The following is a 10260-nucleotide window of genomic DNA, read 5'->3' as shown; positions in this document are numbered from 1 at the left end:
CGACTGAACGACGAATGACGGTTCCTTTAAATGACGTCATCCAAGATGGCGTCCCTCGAATTCCGATTGGCTGATCGGAACAGCCAATAGAATGCGAGCTCAATCTGATTGGCTGATCGGATCACACAAACGGATTGAACTTGATTCGGATTGGCTGATTCCATCAGCCAATCAGAATATTCCTACCTTAATTCCGATTGGCTGATAGAATCCTATCAGCCAATCGGAATTCGAGGGACGCCATCTTGGATGACGTCATTTAAAGGAACCGTCATTCGTCGTTCAGTCGTCGGCCAGGATGGATGTTCCGCGGTGGAGGTCTTCAGGATGCTGCCGCTTCGCTCCGGATGGATGCCGCTTGGATGAAGACTTCAATCGGATGGAAGACCTCTTCTGCCCCGCTTGGATGAAGACTTCAGCCAGATCATGGACCTCTTCAGCCCCCCGCTTGGGCTTGGATCAGGACATCGGAGGATCTCTTCTGGACGGATCGGTGTGATACCCGGTGAGGTGAAGACAAGGTAGGATGATCTTCAGGGGCTTAGTGTTAGGTTTATTTAAGGGGGGTTTGGGTTAGATTAGGGGTATGTGGGTTGGCTTGGGTATTGTATGTTTTTTTTTACAGGCAAAAGAGCTGTATTTCTTGGGGCATGCCCCGCAAAGGGCCCTGTTCAGGGCTGGTAAGGTAAAAGAGCTTTGAACTTTAGTAATTTAGAATAGGGTAGGGCATTTTTTTATTTTGGGGGGCTTTGTTATTTTATTAGGGGGCTTAGAGTAGGTGTAATTAGTTTAAAATTGTTGTAATTTTTTTCTTATGTTTGTAAATATTTTTTTATTTTTTGTAACTTAGTTCTTTTTTATTTTTTGTACTTTAGCTAGTTTATTTAATTGTATTTATTTGTAGCAATTGTATTTAATTAATTTATTGATAGTGTAGTGTTAGGTTAATTGTAGGTAATTGTAGGTAGTTTATTTAATTAATTTATTGATAGTCTAGTGTTAGGTTTATTTGTAACTTAGGTTAGGATTTCTTTTACAGGTAAATTTGTAATTATTTTAACTATTTTAGCTATTAAATAGTTCTTAACTATTTAATAGCTATTGTACCTGGTTAAAATAAATACAAAGTTACCTGTAAAATAAATATAATTCCTAAAATAGCTATAATATAATTATAATTTATATTGTAGCTATATTAGGATTTATTTTACAGGTAAGTATTTAGCTTTAAATAGGAATAATTTATTTAATAAGAGTTAATTAATTTTGTTAGATTTAAATTATATTTAACTTAGGGGGGTGTTAGTATTAGGGTTAGACTTAGCTTTAGGGGTTAATACATTTATTAGAATAGCGGCGAGATTCGGTCGGCAGATTAGGGGTTAATAATTGAAGTTAGGTGTCGGCGATGTTAGGGAGGGCAGATTAGGGGTTAATACTATTTATTATAGGGTTAGTGAGGCGGATTAGGGGTTAATAACTTTATTATAGTAGCGCTCAGGTCCGGTCGGCAGATTAGGGGTTAATAAGTGTAGGCAGGTGGAGGCGACGTTGTGGGGGGCAGATTAGGGGTTAATAAATATAATATAGGGGTCGACGGTGTTAGGGGCAGCAGATTAGGGGTACATAAGGATAACGTAGGTGGCGGCGCTTTGCGGTCGGCAGATTAGGGGTTAATAAGTGGAGGCAGGTGGAGGCGACGTTGTGGGGGGCAGGTTAGGGGTTAATAAATATAATACAGGGGTCGGCGGTGTTAGGGGCAGCAGATTAGGGGTACATAAGTATAACGTAGGTGGCGGTCGGCAGATTAGGGGTTAAAAAATTTAATCGAGTGGCGGCGATGTGGGGGGACCTCGGTTTAGGGGTACATAGGTAGTTTATGGGTGTTAGTGTACTTTAGAGCACAGTAGTTAAGAGCTTTATAAACCGGCGTTAGCCCAGAAAGCTCTTAACTACTGACTTTTTTCCTGCGGCTGGAGTTTTGTCGTTAGATGTCTAACGCTCACTTCAGAAACGACTCTAAATACCGGAGTTATAAAAATCCCATTGAAAAGATAGGATACGCAATTTACGTAAGGGGATCTGCGGTATGGAAAAGTCGCGGCTGGAAAGTGAGCGTTAGACCCTATTTTGAGTGACTCCAAATACCGGCGGTAGCCTAAAACCAGCGTTAGGAGCCTCTAACGCTGGTTTTCACGGCTACCACCAAACTCTAAATCTAGGCCCAAGTTTGCACAGCAGTTGTCTGTTTGCTGCAGACCGGCATTTCCCTGCCTGCACCTGGTGTTGTTTCAGGGGGGATCAAATAGTGTTCCATATTGGAGGATTGGGAACTTTTAGTAGGTTTCGTGCCTTTCCTTGCAGCCATTTCAAGTTTTGGAGTGTGGAAATGTTCAAAGGTCGCTTCTAATTTCACCCCTTTGTGCTTTACTCAGCAGATATGATGTAGCACAAGCAGGGTGCAAAGGCTCAACCTTTAGGGCCTCTGGGCTTGTGTATATAAAGCTAGTTAAAGCCAGAGATATGTAAGCCCCACTTCAAGCAACTTGTTAATAACAGTAGTAAAGAGGTTATCTTTCCTCCCAGCACTTTTAGAGCGGTTTCTTGTAGGATTATAAACACCACCTCGTTAAAACTTTTTATGCGGCACAGGTCTCCCCCCACTGTAAGAAGCCTCAGGGCAGTAAATGATAGTCCTTGTACTCAGAGAATCCCAGCCCCTCGCACAGAAGCAGCACATAAATCACTCACCCGGTCTGTGACACCGGAGCCCCTTCCGCTCGTACAGGTTGCGCTGCAGCAGTCACGCTCCTCTAAGCTGAATCCACAGCTGCGTCCCACTTTGGGTAAGGACCTAATTTGCGGCCCGCTCCGTTATCGCTGCTTCAGTCAGTGTTTTACAGATGCGGTTAGGACGGTCAAGCGCAAGTGACCCAGCTCAGTCCCTCTAGTCAGCACGGAACTTCAGACCTCTGCCCTTAGTGCGGTCTCACTCTTCAGGGTTCTGTGAATATTTAGAGGGCCTCCAGAGTCCCGGGTCTCCACCGGACCACCAATGAAAGTCTTAGCAATATCCAACTGTGGCTACCACCTTCAGGGGTAGGTGATGTGATTTTTATCCGGAACTTATGAGCTTTGGGTCTAACTAAACCTTAAGTAAGATCTTTGAGGCTTCAGAGCTCAACTAATGTGCGGCCATCAGCAAGCGTGGCCAGGCTCCGGCCCCAGGGCATGTCATTTTAAACAACTTTCCAATTTACTTTTATCACCAATTTTGCTTTGTTCTTTTGGTATTCTTAGTTGAAAGTTAAATCTAGGAGGTTCATGTGCTAATTTCTTAGACCATGAAGACTGTCTCTAATCGGAAAGCATTTTGACAGTTTTTCACCACTAGAGGGCGTTAGTTCATGTGTTTCATATAGATAACATTGAGCTCCGGCACGTGAAGCTCCTAAGAGCAAGCACTGATTGGCTAAAAATGCATGTCTGTCAAAAGAACTGAAATAAGGGGGCAGTTTGCAGAGGCATAGATACATGGTAATCACAGAGGTAAAAAGTATTTTATTATAACTGTGTTGGTTATGCAAAATTGGGGATTGGCTAATAAAGGGATTATCTACCTTTTTAAACAACAAAAATTATGGTGTTTACTGTCCCTTTAAGTACCTCTTTTTGAAACAGAAACTGGGATTCACACCTCTTACGGTTACAGTATAGCCCTATTCATGTAACCCTTTGTTCACTGTGAAAGGAAAATACTCATTTACATGTTTGACATTAACCTACAGAATTCAAAATCCATCCTCAACACTGATTAACCATATGAATAAAATATGAATCATGGCATGATGGGCATACTTCCATTGTCAATTCCGGACCCAATATCTACAAAAGGCATGTTTTTTTTTTAGTTTTCAAAGTGATGTTTATAGGACACCTTAAGATTTAAATTAGAGAGTAAATCGTATTGTTTAAATGGATCTTAAAGTAATCTATCTCTAAATATACTGTATATAAGCAAATTAACAACCTGAGCCTTCTCATTTATGTCTAATGCACTGTGATCTCCCTTGAGCAGGAGAAAAACATAATGTATTTATGTGTGTATATATATATATATATTTATAAATATAATATATATATATATAGAGAGAGATAGATAGATAGATAGATAGATAGATAGATAGATAGATTGATAGATAGATTGATAGATATTACCATATAGTAGCCACGCATTCACTTATTACTTGAATAATTTGACCAGGGGACACCTCTGAAAGATATGTGTACAACAGTCAATAAATTGTGTGAGGGCCCTCACAGGAACTTTAAAATTCATATATTTTATTTTGAATCCATAAAAAAAGATTCAAGCAGTTGTATATCAAGCAAACGTTTTGGCTTCAATTAAAGACTTTTTTAAGACATCACATTTAGTAGTATAATATGTGTACAAAATAACATCTGGGAGCTAAAAAATATAAAGCATAAAACAGTTTATCCCCATACCAAGTTATTACCATCCTAATAATCAATGGTGAATACACTACCTCTGCTAATTTCAAGTGAATTTAAAAAAGCCATTTGATTTTAAAGGGACACTGAACCAAAAAATTTTCTTTCGTGATTCAGATAGAGCATGTAATTTTAAGCACAATTTTAAGCAGTCCACAGCGGCAACAGCAGAGCAGTCCAAGGACAAACCACTAGAATGGTCAGGCAGGGGTTGGCAACAGCAAAGCAGTCCAAGGGCACACCACTAGAATGGTCAGGAAGGCAGGATTTTGCAACAGTAAAGAAGTCCAAGAGCACACCACTAGAATGGTCAGGCAGGCAGGGTTCGGCAACAAAGAGGCAATCCAGAACAACAGAGGTTAATAAGCAGAGTAGTCAGACAGGCAGGGTTCAGCAGCAGTATATCAATCCCATAATTAATGGGAATAGCAGGTAGATTAGTCAGACAGGCAGGGTTCAGCAGCAGTATATCAATCCAATAATTAAGGGGAATAGCAGGTAGAGTAGTCAGACAGACAGAGTTCAGCAGCAGTATATCAATTCAGTAGTAAAGGGGTATAGCAGGCAGCGTAGTCAGACAGGTAGGGATAATACACAAAACAGGCAAAATGATACAACGATCTGTCACACCCAGGAGCACACATAAACCCTATACTTGGGCAGTGACAGAACATTGTAGAAGAACTTACATAGGCACAGGATTTGCACCACAGACGTCCAACCGGCATCAGGAGCATGCGGCAATGACGTTAACGCTGCACGCATCCGGACCGGACACGACCCCTGGCAACGAGCAGGGAAGGGGACGCAAGGAGACACGGCCCCCCCAGCAATGGCTAGAGCAGCGTAGCATGACATAGCCTCCTCTCAAAGGTTCCCTCCGGGAACCAGAGTTGTCCTCAAAGGATGAGTAGCATGGAATCTGGAGATCAGAGATGGAGCATGCACATCACGGGCAGGAACCCAGGAACGATCTGCCACAGAGTAACCCTTCCAATGTATCAGATACTGCAGTTGTCTGCGCCTGTATCTTGAGTCCAGGATCTTAGCTACCTCATATTCGGGGTCACCACAGACCAGGAGTGGATGAGGAGGAACTTGAAGCCGGACTTATCTATTCTTGATGTAAGGCTTGAGTAGTGAGATGTGGAAGACTGGGTGTATGCGTAGGGTTTTGGGCAAGGCCACTTTGTAGGAAACAGGAGACAGTCTTTTCAGGACCTTGTAAGGGCTGATAAACCTAGGCCCCAATTTGTGACAGGGTTGATGTAGACGAATGTGTCGAGTAGAGATCCAAACATGTTCACCCACTGGGATGGCATGTACAGAAGCTCTATGATGATCACCAAACTTCTTATATATAGAGACAGCTGAACGTAGCTGAGAGTGAATACTTTGCCAATGAGTGGTGAGTCCAGTGATGTGTTGGTCTGCAGCAGGAACCCCAGTGGACTGAGCAGATAGAGGGAAGATAAAAGGTTGATACCCTGCTGCAGCTTGAAATGGAGAACATTTAAGAGAAGAGTGCCAATGAGTGTTTCTTGCCAGCTCAGCTAGGGGTAACAACTCAGGCCAGTTGGTATGGCGAGCGTTGACAAAGACTCTAAGATAGGCTTCAAGATCCTGGTTTACTCTCTCAGTTAGTCCATCGGCCTGAGGATGATAGCCAGAAGACAAGATAACAGTGGTTCTAATCAACTTACAAAAGGCTCTCCAAAAGGTAGAGATGAACTGTGGACTTCTGTTGGAAAAAATATTCACAGGTATGCCATAAAGTTGTACCACATGCAAGAGAAAAAGAGACGATAATTCTTGGGCAGAATACAGTTTGGTTATGGGTACAAAATGAGCCAGTCTGGAAAAGCGATCCACCACAAACCAGATAACTGTATGGTGGCAGAAGGAGGAAGGTCCACAATGAATCCATTGTTATGTGTGTCCATTGTTGTTTGGGAATGGACAATGGTTGGAGCAAGCCAGGAGGCAAGGATCAGGGAATTTTGTTGGCAGCACAAGTTGTGCAGGCTTCACATAATCCTGAGCATCAGACTTCATAGTAGGCCACCATACATGTTGGGAAATATGCTTAAAAGTCCTAGTAAAACCAGGATGTCCTGAGAGTTTACTATCATGAGACCAGGATAGCACAGGGGTGCGTAGGTTTAGAGGTACAAAGAGGATATCGGAGGCCACTGGGGCTCCAGGAGGTTTACTAGACTTGGCACGTTGCAATCTTTGCAGAAGGGTGGTATTTAGTTGAGCAACCACACAGGAGGGAGGCATGATGTGTTCAATAGTGATGTCGCAAACTTAAAATTGAATCGCAAACCGCCATTGAATTCAATAGGCAGGCAAACTTTAAAACCTACAAGGACTCTTTCTGGCCACAATAGTGATGTAAAAGTTGTTTCAAGGTTTCTAACACCTGGACTGTGGTATGCTGGAGGGGGATCCCTCGCAAAACTCCCATGTAAAATTACATAGTTTATGCAGAGTCTGCTTTTAACCCATAAAGGGCCTAAATCACCTAACATTCCCAAATTGTTTGCAATAACGTGCTTTAAAACATCAGTAATGATGTCGTATCTATCAGGTAGTGTAAGGGTTACGGCCGCATCACAGTGACAGAGCAAACTCCAAGTGTAACGCACTGCAATCAACCGCAAAATTATTATTAATATAAACGGATATTAACACTGGTGGCTGGCACAGAGCAATGAACCAGAGTATATGCTGTGTGAAACAGGCCTGATAGAAAATGAAAAAAAATTACACTAGCAAAATAATTAAAATTTTTGGTTAGTTAAATTTAAACTAATGTTGTTAGGGAGATATCAGTGGTGGCAGTAATCACAGCATATGCTGTGAGCCTTAAACACACAGGCTGAAAGCCAGGCAAAATATAGCCCTAAAAAGGGCTTTTTGGGGTGCTGTCCTTGCAGAAGAGATGAGTGGAGTCCTTCTGGACTGTAGTGGACACTAAATACACTAGCCTAGCTATGTATTTCCCTATAATGTCAGGAGCACAAACACAACACGTCCTCTCACTAAGAAAGCAAGGTCGTTATGAGTCTAAAATGGCGGCTTCCGAGTAGCTGGGAGGGTCTGTGAGGGAGTGTCTGATGTTGATTGGCTCTAATGTGTCAGAGGGCTGTGACATACAGGGTCAAAGTTTCCTCAATGATGACACATAGGGGGCGGATCGCCATGTGTTCGCCCGCAGCCGCGAACGCGAACAAGCTATGTTCACTGTGAACCGTTCGCGGGCGAACAGTTCGGGACATCACTAGTGTTCAATAGGAGCTTCAGATGAGTCACTTGAGTGAAGGAACTGATGGGAACGGGTGTCCGCCTTCTTGTTCTTGGTCCCAGGTATATGAGACCACAAAGTTAAAACAGGAAAAGAACAAAGCCCACCTGGCCTGTCGAGGATTGAGTCAATGAGCAGTCTTTAGGTAAGTCAGATTCTTGTGGTCGGTGAGAATCTGAATGGGATTGGCAGTGCCCTCTAACCAATGACGCCATTCAGTCAAAGCCATCTTAATGGCTAAGATTTCACGATTATCCACATAGTAGTTCCTCTCAGCAGGAGTAAAGCGTTTAGAGAAAAAGGCGACAGGGTGTGACTTGGAAGTCAAAGGATCCCTTTGGGTAAGAACTGCTCAAGCCCCTATCTCGGAGGCATCAACCTCTAAAGTGAACTGTAGGAGCCAAGCTCTAAGATGGCAGCTTAACTTGGTAGCTCCGTGCAGTAATTAAAGCCTTTCAATATAAAAGCATGTTTATTCAGCTCTACACTCCTGCATAAGCTTATGTCGAGCGTCATCTAAGGTGAAACTATCCCACCGGAGAACATTTACTACGGTAACGCTAAAAGCAACAGCGGTTTTGCTTTTGAGGCCTAACACAGTCTACAGCCTGCCACGCACCGGAGCTAACACTGTCAGAGACTGCCTTTGGGACCGGCCTGCTATCACATCAGCTACAGACTTACCCGAGCAGTGCAGAAGCAGGAGGATAGAGGACAAGAGGGAGGCATCCCCAAAAAGAGACTAGAAGATACGGGGTGAGTGACGCGGCATAACCCGGCAACGGGAATACAGCAACGCAATTACCGCGCTTGCCGCGGCTTCCACATTACGGCCAGCTCAACCGGAGGAGGTATACAGAGGTCACACGCTCTCATTAAATTCTCAGACCTACCCGGTTATATAAGCTCCACCACCAGGAGTAGTAGTGTCCCATGAAAACCTGCCTAACAGACAAAAGCAATACAGGCTGCGCAGCATACACACTGCATAGTAACAGAGGGAAGTACTGGGCGAAGTCAGGAGAGATTTTAACTGGCATATTTGCTCTATTTTATGGCACAATAAATGAACAGTGATGCCCTAATAGGTCTATAACATTGTTGTGATACCCACTGACATCTGAGAGGTGGGAAGGGAATAGAACAAGCAAGACAATAGGGTCACTGGGCACCTTTGCATCCAGTGCGCGGGACTTTTAAAGCCTCACATTTCCTCTGGGACACTTGGGAGTCATTTGCTGACAAGGCCTCATTTTGGGCATCTTTGTGAAAGTTCCTACAAATCTGCTGAGTCTTAGACTAGTGCTGATCTAACATGGCCGCCAGGAAACCCAATAAACCAGATAGAAATCAGAAATCAACGGCATTAGACCAATACCTCAAGCCAGCAAAGGGACTAACAGTAACAGAACCAGCTGAGGAGGAGGAGGAGGAAGGGAGCCAGGCTCCCGCTTTAAATACATCAGATCCCTCTGGAAGGATTACAAGTTTAACAAAAGCTGAATTTCACACATTGGTTTCTAAAGAAGATATGGCCTCAGGCCTAGAAAAACTAATGAACAAAATTGACAATCTACACTCCTCTGTTACAAGCAGTCTAGCCGAGATAAAACAAGATCTGTCTGAGCTAGGGGATAGAGTGGAGGCGGTAGAGAACGATCAAGAGTCTATAGCTGAAGGCATGGCAACTAATTCTGAGTCTATTGCATCTCACCAACAACAAATTCTAGACCTCCAGGATAAGATGGAGGATCTAGAAAACAGAAATAGAAGGAACAACATTAGACTCAAGGGGATACCGGAGAGTGTGGAAGCCTCAGATTTACACTCATATCTGACACGCCTGTTTAAAGCTATTACGGGTGAAGAAGGAGATTCAGACTTTGCTATGGAAAGGGCCCACAGGGCCCTGAAACCAAAACCAAAAGAGGGCCTCCCACCCCGAGATGTCATCGTTAAAATGCTCCGTTTCCCGGACAGGGAAACTATCATGTCAGCATCTAGAAGACATCAACCTTTTAAATACCAGGGACAGGTTATTCAGTTTTTTCAGGACCTATGTATCCGCACTCTTCAGAGAAGGTTTGCTTTACACCCTCTCACATCTATGCTGAGGAAGCAAAATATCCCATATAGATGGGGATATCCTTTTGCCCTGCATATTTCCCACAACCACAAGCTGTTCACTATTAGATCTGCGCAAGACATCCCGGAGCTATGCCAATATCTCAACATTGATTTGCCAGATTTACCGGAGGACTCTGTCACTCCACAACACTCTACGAGTAAAGAGCAGCAGAATCCGGTGAGAAAAGCCAGGTGGACCAAAGTAGCAAAAAAGAAAAAAGTTAAAACATGAACTGATCCACTAGGTAATACTGGTAATGTTTTGATTTGCTGTATGTTCTCCTAGCGTGGGATGGGATTTGATTACA

Source organism: Bombina bombina, chromosome 6, assembly GCF_027579735.1.
Source record: "Bombina bombina isolate aBomBom1 chromosome 6, aBomBom1.pri, whole genome shotgun sequence".
In the NCBI taxonomy this organism is placed as follows: Eukaryota; Metazoa; Chordata; class Amphibia; order Anura; family Bombinatoridae; genus Bombina; species Bombina bombina.
Note: the sequence above shows the minus strand (reverse complement) of the source record.